The 15865-nt window shown below is 42.5% G+C and overlaps 1 long non-coding RNA gene across 1 annotated transcript in view; it reads right to left on the reverse strand.

The window, feature by feature from the left end:
* Window positions 1-853, reverse strand: part of LOC137299780 (uncharacterized) — a 38751-nt gene extending 37898 nt beyond the window's left edge. The window contains exon 1 of the long non-coding RNA XR_010957983.1: window positions 439-853. This is a non-coding gene — a long non-coding RNA (uncharacterized lncRNA). The remainder of the gene's footprint in view (window positions 1-438) is intronic.
* Window positions 854-15865: the final 15012 nt, after the last annotated feature.

Raw genomic sequence — 15865 nt, forward strand, 5'->3', positions numbered from 1 at the left:
TGCCTGAAACAGGCGTTACTCTTTTGCATATGCAAATAAAGGATCTAATGCCTATCCAAGGCCCCCACTGCAAGATCGGTATGACCTGAGGCAGCCGGCACCAGCTGCACTAAGGAAAATCAGGTCTACATGTGGCCTAATAGGCGATCTTTAAAGGGATCACCTGTGAGGCCACAATGAACAAGGTAAGTGTTTCAAAAATACTTACCTGAACTTGGAGCGGAGAGGAGTAGAAGTGCTTCACCCGACAACACATTTAAAGAATGCGGGCCGCTACCAGCCAACACCCAGCCCCCCCCCCGATCGTCGCTGTTACCCCCTCTCCCCCCCCCCCCTCTCCAGCCACCGTTTTCTTCCCGACCTGATCGCCCCAATTCCCGATAACTCCCCTTCCTGGTCGCCCCCCCCCTCCAATCTGGTTCCCCATTCATCACTTACCTGAGGGCCACAGTTGGCACCGCAGTGGCTCGATCTTCAATCTCACGTCGCTGGACGTGTTGCCTTTTACTGTCCGCAGCTCGCCGGCTCGATGATAATGAGGCCCAAGGCCCAACATGGGGTGCTGCTCAGGCCTCACCATTCAGACGCAGGGATTGTTCCTAGGCCACAGTTTGTATTACCCAACCCATTGTGTTCAGCATTCATATTTTGCATATTGAAAAAAACCCATGGCAGATAATTGGTTTTGTTTAAAAAGATTCACACACTGATATCTGCAGTCTTCAAATCTCCACTATCAAACTTGTTGCTCCACAAATCACGTGAGGCATTACTTCAGTGTGATAGAAACCCTTGCAGACAGTCCTTCTAATGCAGAGAAATGGCTCTGCTGAAAACTTCCAGCCACTCTTTATTTGTTCCGTTCCTTACTGATGGGCTCTAGTTTCCATGTGGTGGTTATGTGTGTAGTAGATCGAATGATGACTTCAACACCCAGGCAACATCAGCAGCTCTCGCTGTGGGGGTTAGATGACCTATGATCATTTTGCTTCAATACCTCCTCCCCCAGAGAACAGTCCACAGGACGTCACACTTAAAAGGCAATTTCAAGAACTGATGGAATTAATTGCAAGTGTGGTTGGCAGATTGGAATGTCAGGAAATACTGTGATTCTAAGTCTGCAACCACAGGATTGTAAAGCCATCAAGCATCCTAAAGCACTTTTACATTAAGAGGAGTGCAGTTGTCTGCAGGCATGGAGTTCTCCTGGCAACAGCTACACTCCTAAGTATAAATGACCTGACCCTGTGGGCCTACAAGCCTGTTGTTGGATTAAGGCCTCTGTTGCAGCAAAGTTAATGTGGGGAGCCAGTCCTGGGTATTTGCACTCTCAGTATTGTGTTGCATCACTCCTGTGCACGCTGACCTACATTGGCTCCCGGTCCGGCAGTGCCTTGGTTTTAATATTCTCATCCTTGTTTTCAAATCCCTCCATGTCCTCGCCTCTCCCTTTCTCTGTAACCTCCTCTTGCCCTACAACTCTCCGAGATCTTTGCGCTTCTCCAATTCTGGCCTCTTGCGCATCCCCGATTTTCTTCACTCCACCACTGGCAGCCGTGCCTTCAGCTGCCTAGGCCCTAAGCTCTGGAAATTCCCCCCTAAACCTTTCTGCCTCTCTACCTCTCTCTCCTCCTTTAAGGCACTCCTTAAAACCTACCTCTTTGACCATGCTTTTGGTTATCTGTCCTAATACCTCCTTATGTGACTCGTGTCAAATTTTGTTTGATAGCGCTCCTGTGAAGCACCTTGGGACATTTTACTACGTTAAAGGCGCTATATAAATGCAAGCTGCTGTTGTTGTTGTGGAGCTCAATATGTCAATGAGATTGGGACTCAAAAGGAGGAAAGCACCACATGGAACTTGCTCAACGGAGTCAAAAACAGTAAAGTAAAAGGCCCTTTTTGCTGCTGTGCCACAAACTCATAATTTCTAATATCTATTTGTATTTTTTTTTCTGTAGGGCTCGCAGCATGTGTCAAACTCTGACCCAAGAATGTGGGCAGGCAGATTGCTCCCAGCCCACTGACAATGCTAATTTACGATTAATTAGTCACTCGGAAATTGGCTCTGACCACCATTCCCCCCTCCCCCTCCATGTGGGTGCCTGGCACCCACTTACTGCCAGCATATATGGCACATTTGAGGTTGTGTAAGGAACTACACTGCACCACTCTGTGTCACATTTCTTAAGCACTGTGTTATTGTACCTACCCTCCCCCCCAACCCAGACCATCACTAATGACTATTTTTAATGTAAGCAACATTTTTGTATAGAGGAACATTTTCTCACAAAGAAACAATAAATCCAGCAAACCAGAACACTAATGATTAAAGGCTGAAAAATCTTGTTGCCAATATTGGTGAATGCACACTTAGCTTGGTCTTAGAACATTTCTATGTCCACTAATGTAACTGAGGTATTCATCCATTTAAAATAAATGGGTTACTAGCTCCATCATCTGTTCACAGTAACAGTAATTTATAGCTTTTATTCCCTATTTACTGAACAAAGAATCAAAAATTTTACAACTATTAAACAAACAGATTAAATAGGATAAAGTATTCCACTTTTCCAGTTAAAGTTTTTTTCTATACTTCCGCACTTTAAATTTATTCTGTGTGCCTCCAGTGACATCACAGCTTATTGCAGGCAACTGATTGTCCACAATTAGAAAATGCCAGAAATACACAGTAAGTCTGTCAGCATCGGAAAAGGGAAAAGAAAAGTTCAAGTTTTGGGTAGAAACCGTTGCTGGCATTGTCCTGTTTTCGGGTGGGTGAGGCCAGAACATGGGACAGGAATCCATTAAGCCAGATCCCCACCCACTTGAGGTCTGCCCAATTTTCCACCATCATTTCGAGCAGATGGCAGAAGCACCCACTCTAAAATGGGCAGACATTTTAAAGTGTGGCAGTAATGACGTGGTGATGTTTATACATCACATTTTCCATCACTGCTGCCTCAACTGCACTGAATCATAATCACACCCATATCAAATGGGCTTCCAGCAAAACAAGGTGCTGCAGAAAAGGCTGAAGTGGATTTAAAGGGCCCACCAGCTCCTTCCTAAGAATTCACAGGAAGCTTATTTCTCAGTCTATTTTAGTGATTTTCTTTTTTCGCTGCTGCCATCTACCTTTGGGTCTTTTGCTGTGATGCTGCAATTTTCTTCCCTTACTTCCAGTTCTTGAGAGGGCACAATGATTTCCCTACGGCAATTTCCTTTTGGAAGGAAGAAGAGGAGAAGCAATGGAGAAAGGCCAGAGTGATTAGCACCAGAGGTGCATGGCACCCACCTGCCAGTTACCCCACACTAGAAGCGAGGAGTTCCGACCTCCACTTCCTCTAGGAGCAGCTTTTACAGAGGCTGCCCTTCACAAAAGAAACATCAATGATTTATATCACATTCTGCAACTTGACCTACAGCCCACCTGCATCATACAGCCATCAATGTTTACTGAAGCAGGCCATCAGGCTCAAACTATTTGTGTCAGCTCTTTGCTAAAGTAAACTAAAAACTAATCCCATTGCCCTGCACTCTTCCTATAACCCTGTATCTTCTACTTCAAATGCTTATCTACTCTTCCCTTAAAAGACGCAATAGTGTATGTCTCAACTGCTCCCTGTGACAAAGCATTCTATGCCTTAACAATTTCCTGCATAAAGGCATTTCTCCGAACCTATGTCCTCTCTGTCATAGTAACAATTTTAAATTGTTGACCTTTCGTGACTGACTCTCCAAAACTAAACAGATTCAATGAAGTATAATTTAGTATTCTTTCATTCTTACAAGTCTATTTCTATGTATTTTTGAACGTGTTTGGTTCAACTGTAAGTGCCAATTACATAATTGGAAGAATTGACCCTGATGAGGTCCTGTATCCCCGAGTATGAGGGAGTTCAATTAACCCACAGTGTTTGAGTGATCGGGCATTAATTCCGCAGCCTTCGACGGTCAGATTCCACACACCCTCCTCTTCCTTAGTGATCTCAATAGCACTTATAGTTTAAACTCAAATTTTAGAACAAACCAAAGCCTCGTCCATCAGTTCCGATGGTTCATTAAATATCCCCTTCAAAGAAAGGCAGGGACTTCTCCCGATGTCCTGGCCAATGTTTCTCCTTTAGTTAATACCAGCTAAAAGCATTCATCTCATGGTTGTTTGTGGGACATTACCAGTGCAGAATGGCCGTTGTACTTGCCTGTATAAATAACAGTCACAGTGCTTCAACAGTAATTCATTGAAGAGCTGTGAGACATTTCAATATAATCAGGTGGAAAAGAAGTATAATTGTAAGTACACAGGTGCTTAAAGAAAACAGGCTTTACCTTGAAGTATGAATTATGTTTTATATATCATTTTAAATTCTATAGAAGACTGTTGTTCAAGAATTCTCTGTAGCCCTTTCATGGATTCTTTTGAGGCATTTCAGCTTGAAAGAGATGTTTCAGATCTCATTGAGATTTTAACTATAAAAAGCCAGACAGGCATCCTAGTTCCAGCTGCTGAAGAAAAGCTGACAGCTGATTTGCACTAAAACTGGCCAAATTTACTACAATACCTTGTTTTAATTAAAAAATACCGTCAGATCTTCAGAGGTCAGAAACTGTGCCGTTACAAGGGAAATGGTGCTGAGGTGTAGAAGCAAAGGGATAGTGTACTGCACAATCTTCAGTGAAAGAATTTGTAAAGAAGTTCTAAAGAGATTTCCCCAATTTTTTGATTTGCTCCTAGAAAACAAACAAATATAACGTTTTCCTTACACACTGCAGCGAGATAATCCAATAGATCCCACATATATATAAATAAATCTGTTTATATGAACAATCATTGCTTTCAACTTCTCAGCATAAACACATTAAAGGAAGTCAGCTGCTCTAACCATTTATAGTACATTACAAAATATAAAGACTGGACTTTGAAATTTGGCTTTGTTTAAATCATAGAACCATAGAATCTTACAGCACGGAAGGAGGCCATTCAGCCCATCGTGCCTGTGCCAGCTCTTTGAAAGAGCTATCCAATTAGTCCCACTCCCCTACTCTTTCCCCACAGCCCTGCAATTTTCTCTCCTTCAATTATTTATCCAATTCCCATTTGAAAGCTACAATTGAATCTGCTTCCTCCACCCTTTCAGGCAATGCATTCCAGGCCATAATAACTCACTGCATAAAAAAATGTCTCCTCATCTCACCTCTAGCTCCGTTGCCAATTATCTTAAATCTGTGTCCTCTGGTTACCGACACTTCTGCCAGTGGAAAGTGTCATTAGACTGCAAAGAATCCTCAATTATATTAACCTATATCTTTTTTCAGGAAAATTACCTCAGGAAAAGTTGAAGAGTTCATGCTTTACTTTGAGGCACAGAGGGGAGTTTGAGAAACAGCAAATAAGCACAGCTGCTTTACTGAACATAAATTGCATAAAAACACCCTTTGAGAAATGGAGTCTCCTAGGCACTATTCCTGGGAGAGGTGCAGATAGAATTGATGGTGCATAAATATTCTAGTGGCAGGGTACAGCTGGGTGGTATGCAGATACCTTCTGCGTAGCCTTGCCTTATTGTTTTACCTCTGTGGCTCTTACATATCTTCCTGTACGGCAGCCAGATAGAGGGGTATTCCCACTAGGAATGCAATCATGGCAAGAATCGAAAGGGTAACCCTCTCCAACTTTGCACAGCGGGAAGCAGGGTAGGCTGTTTCACTCTCAGCACCATTCAGGTACACATAGCCCAGAAGACGCAGCTAATGAGTTTGAGTAGGTAGTATTGGGTGAGACACATTCTACAAGTGAGTAAGTGATGGTGCCAGAGGAGTAACACAAACCTGCTGCCCGGATGACCCCTTGGATGCCAGCAATTACACGCTATACTTCTCGAGAAACCTGGCATTGAAAAAAAGGCAGCCCTGTTGTGCGCTTGTAGCTGTTCAGGAGAAAAGGAGATGAACATGTTGGCCCTTTTCAACAATGTATCAGTCACCTGTTTGATACAACTGTGCAGTGGCGGCTGGTGACCTTTTTGAAAGGTGAGGCACATGCCTCCCGAAGGCAGCCTGTTACCATGGCAATGGGCCCTTCCTGTGGAATCCCACCACCAACCCAAATTTTTTTATCATTTTTTATATTATAACAGAGTATGTTTGAAAGAGTCCACGTAAGTGCATTGCTCAAAGGATAAATGAAAGGACTGTTCTGTGATTAGCCTCATTCCCCTCGCATTCTCTTAACGTTAATTAATGACAGTGTTATGTGCAGAAAGTTATAAGTTGACAGAGGGCTCAGAACAACATTACTGGTTGGATGGCATCCCATCCAATTTTACTGGCCATAATCCAATACTGTGGCTAGGATTTTTGCAAATACAATTGAATGGGCAGTTTAAAAGGCGGTTCTGCACAATAACATGCTAACGTGTAAATCAACTCCCCCGCTCGCTCGTACACACACTATGTTCTAGGTCGCCTGATGACCGCCTCTGCATCTGTGGGCTGCAAATTATCTGATACTGCAGCTGTTCCCTGTGCTAGCCTGCAAAAAGACATAAGAATTGAGTAAGGCAATACCACTATCAGTATTGTCCCTATGGTGAAGGTTGGCTGTGAGTCATCTTGCAGCAGAGGGCACAGCTCTGTAAATGGCTGCCTGATAAACCTGAGCTTGTGGAGACAGTTGTCCTCCATCATTGCCAGGTAGTTGTGCCTGAGTCTGTATATGTTTGGCAGCATAATGGTAGGTGAAGGCAATCTGTCACTGATCTCTCCGGCATGCCATAAGAACATAAGAACATAAGAAATAGGAGCAGGAGTAGGCCAATCGGCCCTTCGAGCCTGCTCTGCCATTTAATAAGATCATGGCTGATCTGATCCTAACCTCAAATCTAAATTCATGTCCACTTTCCTGCCCGCTCCCCGTCTTCTTTCTTCTTCCTATTATAGGGGAGCATTGAAAGAAATCTCCATATCTTGCAATAGAATGGCTGGAAAACCAAATAACTAAATAAGGTGACAACTTTGCTGGCCCCTTAACATCCATTTAAATGGGCGGCTTAGTGCTGGGCAGAAAGATAGGGGAATCATGTTTTGCCTTATTATGCCCTGATTCAAATAAAATTTGCCTGCCCTAAGAAGCTCTTACACATTGTGTGCAAGTGAGAGAGCATCTCCAGCACACAACCAAGTCAGTCATTTTGAGTGACGTTCACATTGGGAATGGTGCCAGCAAGTTCGCAAGCTCATGATTTTCTAACTCCCCCCACCCCCCAGTTTCCTGCTGGCAAAAGCACTTTCGCCTGCAAAAGTTGACTAATTAGCAGGCAAGACTTAAGTACATTTTTGAATTCTCTGCAGGGATATAATAATGCCACACAATCCACTAACCTTTCATCTAGTGCCAGCACCAAATAAATCTCCACAAACTCAAGGAAAATATTTGCAAAATGATGAAAAATGTCTGACTCTAAATAGCCTATATTTATTTATTGAACACATTCTGGGTAAATTTTCGCTTTCTGTTGCAATATTGAATTGTTGTACTTTTGTTTCCTGTAACATCGGCTTCAGGTAATAAATAATTGATGTTCTTGTGCTGTCATTGCGTGGGTGAAGCTCCCTTGCACAGTTTATTAGACGTACCCTCTAGAATCGTAGAATATTCACAATCTCACATATGAATTCTCTGGTTGTGTTCAGTTTTAATGGGTTCAGGGCACCTGTCAGCCACTGGATGCGATAAGTTTTTGATGAGATGTGGCTTCAAAAACTATAAAAGCTCAGAGAGAGAGTTCAGAAATTGCATACAAGATCCAGTCTTGTTAAATTGGGCATATTTAATAGGAATGGGGGCCCAGAATATGTTCAACATCTCCAGGGACTGAAAAAGATCAATTCTTTCCGGTAAACTTAGGCTCCTAAACAGAATGAGTGTAACAATTTAAGCAGAAATCTGGTAAAAGCTAAGTAGAGTGCAAAAACCTGTGGTTGATTTGGCAGTCATAATATAATAATAACATTTTGTTCATTTATATTTCAACAGCTTCAATCCCCCTTTTCAGCAAGCTGTTAAGAAATGGGATTGAGGCTGTTGAGAAAGTGGATTTAAGTGTTACAGAGTTATTAAAGCAATGGTCCATTTTTTTCAGGGGAGTTAGGAGAAGGAAATTGGTATTCCTTGGAGTAGGAGATGAACAGGTGATATTGGTGGAGGGCAAGGCCATGATAGAATTATACATGAGCTCTGAACGGAGCAAGATAGGTTGGACTCAATGGGCTCTTTCCGCTCCAGACAGTCTTCTATTCTTATTTTCCACTAATGTGGTTCTGGCATAGATAGAGGGGTCTAAATCCACATTTTCCAAAGTCCAGCTTCCCATTTTAGGGTTCAATAACTGTGTTAAAAACCTGAAGCCATGCTTAGCCTTACACTTGTTGAAACTGTATAGCTTTGAACAAGGGAAACTCTGCACCATCTGAACTCAGGTGATTGGTATTAATTTGAATGTGGAAATCACTTTGGAACTTAGTTCCAGTATGCTATTTGTCTCCATTTGTAGGAACAGAAGATTACAGCATGTAAGGAGGCCATTCAGCCATCATGTCTGTGCTAGAGCAAATCAAACTTCCCAGTGCTCTGCTCTCTTCGACAGGCCTACATCTTTCTCTGCTGCAGGGATTCATTTGATACAGAAATATGGTGACTAACTTGACACAACATAAAATTATTTGAATTGGTTCTGTTAATGAATTGGGGCTAGAAAGATAGGGGAGGGTGACAAATTTGAAGGCCTGGAACTTAATTCATCTTGGGGATATGAGTAGTCTTCCAGGTTGTCGCTGTGGATTGGAATCTATGGAGGGATTCATCATACAGGACATATTTCACTCCCGTTTTAATAGTTATCAAAAAAACAATACAGGAAACAATACTGAAAGGTGTTGAGAGAGAAAATGATCTAGGTGTTGTGCACAGATCACTGAAGTTTCATGGCCATTGCAGAGAAGCCACAGCCAAAGCAAACTGGGTTGAATTAATAGAACCTATCAGTACAAATCAAAGGACACCATTCTGTCATTATCTAGGTGGTTGGTTAGACAGCATCTGGAGTACTATGCCCAATTTTCGTCCCCTCACATGGTGGATGATAATAGTGGCTTTGGAAAAGGTTCAAAGTAAACCAAAAGAATGATTCTTAGCTTAAAGAACCTTAGTTACTTAGATAGGCTTAAAGAGCTGGGTCTATTTACTTTTGAGAAGCATAGATTTAGAGGTGACCTGATAGAGGTATGTAAAATAAAGAAAGGGCTGGATTGCATGCCGATTGATTGATTATTTCAGTTTGATTGATTGGGGAGGACCAGAGGCCATGCATTTAAACTACTCAAAAGTAGGAATGGGCTAGATGTTCTTCTTTTCCCAAAGAGTAGTGAGCCTCTAGAATGCTTTGCCGGCTTGTGTGGTGTGTGCTGACTCTCTGCATGTCTTCAAGAGGGAGCTAGACCAGTTTCTAGGCTGGGGCAGGGATCGCATCACATGGAAGGTAAGTGGATTAACAGTTAAGGTATGCATGGCCAATGTGATCTCCTTGACTGGTTTCAATCACCTGAGGAGGTCGGGAAGGAATTTTCCACAGTTTTTATTCCCTTATTAGCCATGCGTTTTTTTAATGCTTTTTTTGGCCTCTCCCAGGAGATTACATAGCTGCTGGGGCGAGGGGGGAGGAAGCGTCTAGTCATGATACTCTAGGCATCATGAGTGTGGGGCAGGCTTGATGGACCAGCTGGACTTTTCCTGCCCGTCATTTTCATATGTTCATACAGTAATTTCTGTAAAACTTTAATTTGACTTGAATTGAAATTAGATTAAATGCAACACAATATTTTGACAATATCTTCACATATCCCTAAAGTGACCGCTGCTCGGTTGGGAGTACTATAATTATGCAACATATAAGTCTACATACTAATTTTATTTGGCTGTTTTGGTTAAGGTGTATGTGATAATATTTTTGACATAAATGACCAATTTCACTAAAAAATGAAGCAAAAATGAGAAAATAAAAAGCAATCATTGCTAATTCTGGAAATAAAAATCATTAAAATGCTGAGAATACACAATAGAGCTGTTAGCATCTGAAAAGTGAAAAGACAGCTTTACATTTCAGGTGTAGTTCTTTCAACTGAACACTATTTGTGATAGTTGGATATCAGAGAGATATAAACGATTGTGAGTGGATCTGAAAGGAGAAAAGTGAATGACGCATTGGAATCCATTTGGTTGAGGTGGAGCTGGAAGAAGGTACTGAAAAAAAAAGGGCTGTAGAAATGGGTTTTTGCAAATAAATAGTCATAAACAGGAACAAAAAGGAATGATGATGACGATGAGTGGGATGAAACAGACAAATGGAGATCACAACAAGGAGAGCAACAGAACTTCTTCAAGGCTGGCACTCCTGAAATAGAATTGGGGAGTGAATCAAACAGTGCCGGCAAAATGGAAAGAAAACTGCAAGTGCTGAAAATTGGATATAAAAATAGAAAATACTGGAAATGTATTGCAGGTCGGTCAGTATATAAAAAGAGAAAAGAGAAGGTAACTCTTCTGTTATCGATTCTTCATCATAACTCTGGTAAAAAAAACACAAGCAAATTTGCAGTACAATCTAGTCTTAATTTAAAGTCACGTAATTCAAATTATCTGATAATTCAACTTTTTTAGCACTAAACTCTTACTCTTCTATATTACTGTAAGGAGTCTTACAACACCAGGTTATAGTCCAACAGCTTTATTTAAAATCACAAGCTTTCGGAGGCTACCTCCTTCGTCAGGTAGCTCACCTGACAAAGGAGGTAGCCTCCGAAAGCTTGTGATTTTAAATAAAGCTGTTGGACTATAACCTGGTGTTGTAAGACTCCTTACATTTGTCCACCCCAGTCCATCACCGGCATCTCCACATCATGGCTTCTATATTACTGACATTACTTATTTCAAAATAATTCAAAATTTTTAGCACAAATGATGACTGAATTATTAGGAGTAGACTGTATTTCCACAAGAATAATAAGTAGATTAAAAGGCATTAAAAATGAGATTGTTTTCCATAATGATTAATGATTAATAAACTGAGACGCTCTTAACTGTATTTATTTCAATGAAGAAACCCCCCTGTGGCCCTTAAAATAATTAGTATACAAAACTATGTAGAATAAAACATCTATGAAAAATATAGATTTTAACTTTCACATCAGGTAAATATCAAATTGAATGTAAGAAAGACTTGAATTATACAATGCTTTATCATATCAAAAGACTTCAAATACAATGGGGATGATTTTAACTCCAGGCATGGAACTGGTGGCAGAAGGCGAAATGTCCACCCGTACCTGCGCTCCCAGTAAATATTGTAAACAATTTTACAACACCAAGTTATAGTCCAGCAATTTTATTTCAAATTCACAAGCTTTTGGAGGCTTCCTCCTTCGTCAGGTGAACGATGTGAAAATCAAATCCTCGAAATGAAATCGCATTTATAATTCACAGAACAATGCTTGGTGAGTACAGACAGTTTTTTCAACTGCCCGTTGCCAAGGCAATCAGTGTGCAGACAGACAGGTGTTACCTGCCAGGTCTCACAGAATATACAAATCACCAAAAAAAAACAACAAACAAAAAAAAACAGAGATAGAGAGGTAGAAACATAGAAAAGACAGCAACTGACCCGTTATATTAAAAACAGATAACATTTGTTCGCTGGTGGGGTAACGTGTAGCGTGACATGAACCCAAGATCCCGGTTGAGGCCGTCCTCATGGGTGCGGAACTTGGCTATCAATTTCTGCTCGACGATTTTGCGTTGTCGTGTGTCTCGAAGTGGAGATGCCGGTGATGGACTGGGGTTGACAATTGTAAACAATTTTACAACACCAAGTTATAGTCCAGCAATTTTATTTTAAATTCACAAGCTTTCGGAGGCTACCCCCTTCCTCAGGTGAACGATGTGGAAATCATTTCCACATCGTTCACCTGAGGAAGGGGGTAGCCTCCGAAAGCTTGTGAATTTAAAATAAAATTGCTGGACTATAACTTGGTGTTGTAAAATTGTTTACAAGTGTGTCTCGAAGGCCGCCTTGGAGTACACTTACCCGAAGGTCGGTGGATGAATGTCCATGACTGCTGAAGTGTTCCCCGACTGGGAGGGAACCCTCCTGTTTGGCGATTGTTGCGCGGTGTCCGTTCATCCGTTGTCGCAGCGTCTGCATGGTCTCGCCAATGTACCATGCTCTGGGGCATCCTTTCCTGCAACGTATGAGGTAGACAACGTTGGCCGAGTCACAGGAGTATGAACCATGCACCTGGTGGGTGGTGTCCTCTCGTGTCCTCTCACCACGATGGACGTCTCGGCACTATACACCAGTATCCCCCACGATGACGGCATCGCTGCGACAGCATCAATACTCAACACCAACAACAGCCAATCTCCCGAAGCCATCCTACAACTCATCCGCTTCATCCTGGATCACAATGTCTTCACCTTCGATAACCAGTTCTTTACCCAAACACACGGAACAGCCATGGGGACCAAATTCGCACCCCAATACGCCAACATTTTCATGCACAAGTTCGAGCAGAACTTCTTCACTGCACAAGACCTCCAACCAACACTATACACCAGATACATCGACGACATTTTCTTTCTATGGACCCACGGCAAGGAATCACTAAAGAGACTACACGATAACATCAACAAGTTCCATCCCACCATCAAGCTCACCATGGACTACTCCTCAGAATCAGTTTCTTTCTTGGACACACGAATCTCCATCAAAGACGGAGATTCGTGTGTCCTCACCTCACTCTACCGCAAGCCCACGGACAACCTCACGATGCTCCACTTTTCCAGCTTCCACCCTAACCACGTCAAAGAGGCCATCCCCTATGGACAGGCCCTGCGAATACACAGGGTCTGCTCAGACGAGGAGGAACGCGATGGACACCTACAGACGCTGAAAGACGCCCTAGTAAGAACGGGATATGACGCTCGACTCATCGATCGACAGTTCCGACGGGCCACAGCAAAAAATCGCATAGACCTCCTCAGGAGACTAACACGGGACGCAACCAACAGAGTACCCTTTGTCGTCCAGTACTTCCCCGGAGCGGAGAAACTACGCCATGTTCTCCGCAGCCTTCAACATGTCATCAATGAGGACAAACACCTCGCTATGGCCATCCCCACACCTCCACTACTCGCCTTTAAACAGCCACCCAACCTCAAACAGACCATCGTTCGCAGCAAATTACCTAGCTTTCAAGAGAACAGCGTCCACGACACCACACAACCCTGCCACGGTAACCTCTGCAAGACATGCCAGATCATCGACACAGATACCACCATCACACGAGAGGACACCACCCACCAGGTGCATGGTTCATACTCCTGTGACTCGGCCAACGTTGTCTACCTCATACGTTGCAGGAAAGGATGCCCCAGAGCATGGTACATTGGCGAGACCATGCAGACGCTGCGACAACGGATGAACGGACACCGCGCAACAATCGCCAAACAGGAGGGTTCCCTCCCAGTCGGGGAACACTTCAGCAGTCATGGACATTCATCCACCGACCTTCGGGTAAGTGTACTCCAAGGCGGCCTTCGAGACACACGACAACGCAAAATCGTCGAGCAGAAATTGATAGCCAAGTTCCGCACCCATGAGGACGGCCTCAACCGGGATCTTGGGTTCATGTCACGCTACACGTTACCCCACCAGCGAACAAATGTTATCTGTTTTTAATATAACGGGTCAGTTGCTGTCTTTTCTATGTTTCTACCTCTCTATCTCTGTTTTGTTTTGTTTGTTGTTTTTTTTTGGTGATTTGTATATTCTGTGAGACCTGGCAGGTAACACCTGTCTGTCTGCACACTGATTGCCTTGGCAACGGGCAGTTGAAAAAACTGTCTGTACTCACCAAGCATTGTTCTGTGAATTATAAATGCGATTTCATTTCGAGGATTTCATTTTCACATCGTTCACCTGACGAAGGAGGAAGCCTCCGAAAGCTTGTGAATTTAAAATAAAATTGCTGGACTATAACTTGGTGTTGTAAAATTGTTTACAATTGTCAACCCCAGTCCATCACCGGCATCTCCACATCATGACTCCCAGTAAATATGGCAGCAGTGCAGTAATGGTGTGATATGGTGCCAATCATCCATGATCTAATTGAATGGCAGAACAGATTCGATGGGCTGAATGGCCTACTCCTGTTCCTGTGTTCCTACGAAAACCGGGCAGTTTCTACAAGGTTGGCCAATCTGTGACACCAGTTTTACGCACAGGCAGCCAATTGAACATCTCCCCTCACCCCTCCCCCCCATATGTAAATGTTGTAGAGATCAGATCACTCATGACTTCCACCCAAACAATGATCTGACCATCCTTTTTATTTCCCAATATAAATTTTGTAGATATTAAACTGAGATACCATCTGCCTATTCAGATGAATGTTAAAGATCATTTGGTACCATTCAAAGAAGAACAGGGAGTTTTCATCTCGTGTAAGAAAGCTAAAATAACAAGAAAGAAGATGAGTAAACAATATTTTTAAACTTAATTTTTCCTGTTTTGCTTCTTTTTTTCCATCAGACCAACATATAACCTCTTCATTCAACTCGCATACTGTTTCTCTTCATGCATAACTGGAGGATTTGTAATGCAAATTAAAGGAATACAGTTTATTCCATAAGTGATAGTCATTAGTGGTCTCATTCCTGCTACTTTTAGATTTAATTTTTACATTCAGCTCTGTGTCAGTGTGGCTCTGTTGGTAACACTCGCCCCGGTTCACCAGCTGAGTGCATATTCTAAGGTAACTAGTGCAGTACTGAGGGAGTGCTGCATTGTTGGAGATACTGTCCTTTGAGTGAGACGTTTAACTGAGATCCCCTCTCCGTAATGCAGGTGGATATTAGGGATCTCACCACTGATGGGAGTCTGTATCATCGAATGGGGAGAAGAATAGCATATAAGATTTTATTTCTTACAAAAGAAGATGTTTGCTGCTAATACTCGAAAAGGAGAAATTTGCAGGGCTACGGGGAAAGAGCAGGGGAGTTGAACTAATTGGATAGCTCTTTCAAAGAGCCGGCACAGACACGATGGGCCGAATGGCCTCCTTCAGTGCTATATGATTCTATGACTTATCTCTGACCTGTGCCACCATCCAGCAAGGCTCCACACTGAGTGCAGAACATGGCAAAATGACCCCTATCATGATAATAAAATAGAATAAAATTCTCTGATAACTTTAGATAGGATCTAGTCACCTATCTCTGATATAAATAGTTTTTAGAATAAATTTAGTGGTCCTGCATTCCCAAGGAAAGCCTTGCTCAATAGGAGAGCAAGTCAAAAATAGAGCTACATCGCTGTGATGCTGTTTCTCCAGCCAATGCTCCCATCAATCGAGGCTCCCCAATGGGAGTGTAAGATCATTGAATAAGTCCTTTTCTAAAGTATATGTAGACACACAAAGGCTAAATCCCTGATTAAGAAGTCCACTTCAGTGGTGAGATTAGTAATGAACCTTTCTGGTTTTGATGTGTCTAGTCTTGATCTAACAGTGATGCCAAAGGATTGTTGGTGCATTGTTTTACCTTTTGTCTTGGTTCTCTTAGTTCCATTGTCCCCTTTCATTTACAATCAAAGCATTTCAGATCAACAAAGCCTAATTGGCCACTACAGGTCCACTACAAGAACCATCAATAGAAGGCAGCAGAACGGTTGTCGTGAAGTGTAGGATGCTGGACATGCTCTTTGTGTGTTTTTTTTAATTTAGGCATAGTCCAAGGTAAATTGGACAATTT

This window comes from Heptranchias perlo, chromosome 29, assembly GCF_035084215.1.
Source record: "Heptranchias perlo isolate sHepPer1 chromosome 29, sHepPer1.hap1, whole genome shotgun sequence".
Lineage (NCBI taxonomy): Eukaryota > Metazoa > Chordata > Chondrichthyes > Hexanchiformes > Hexanchidae > Heptranchias > Heptranchias perlo.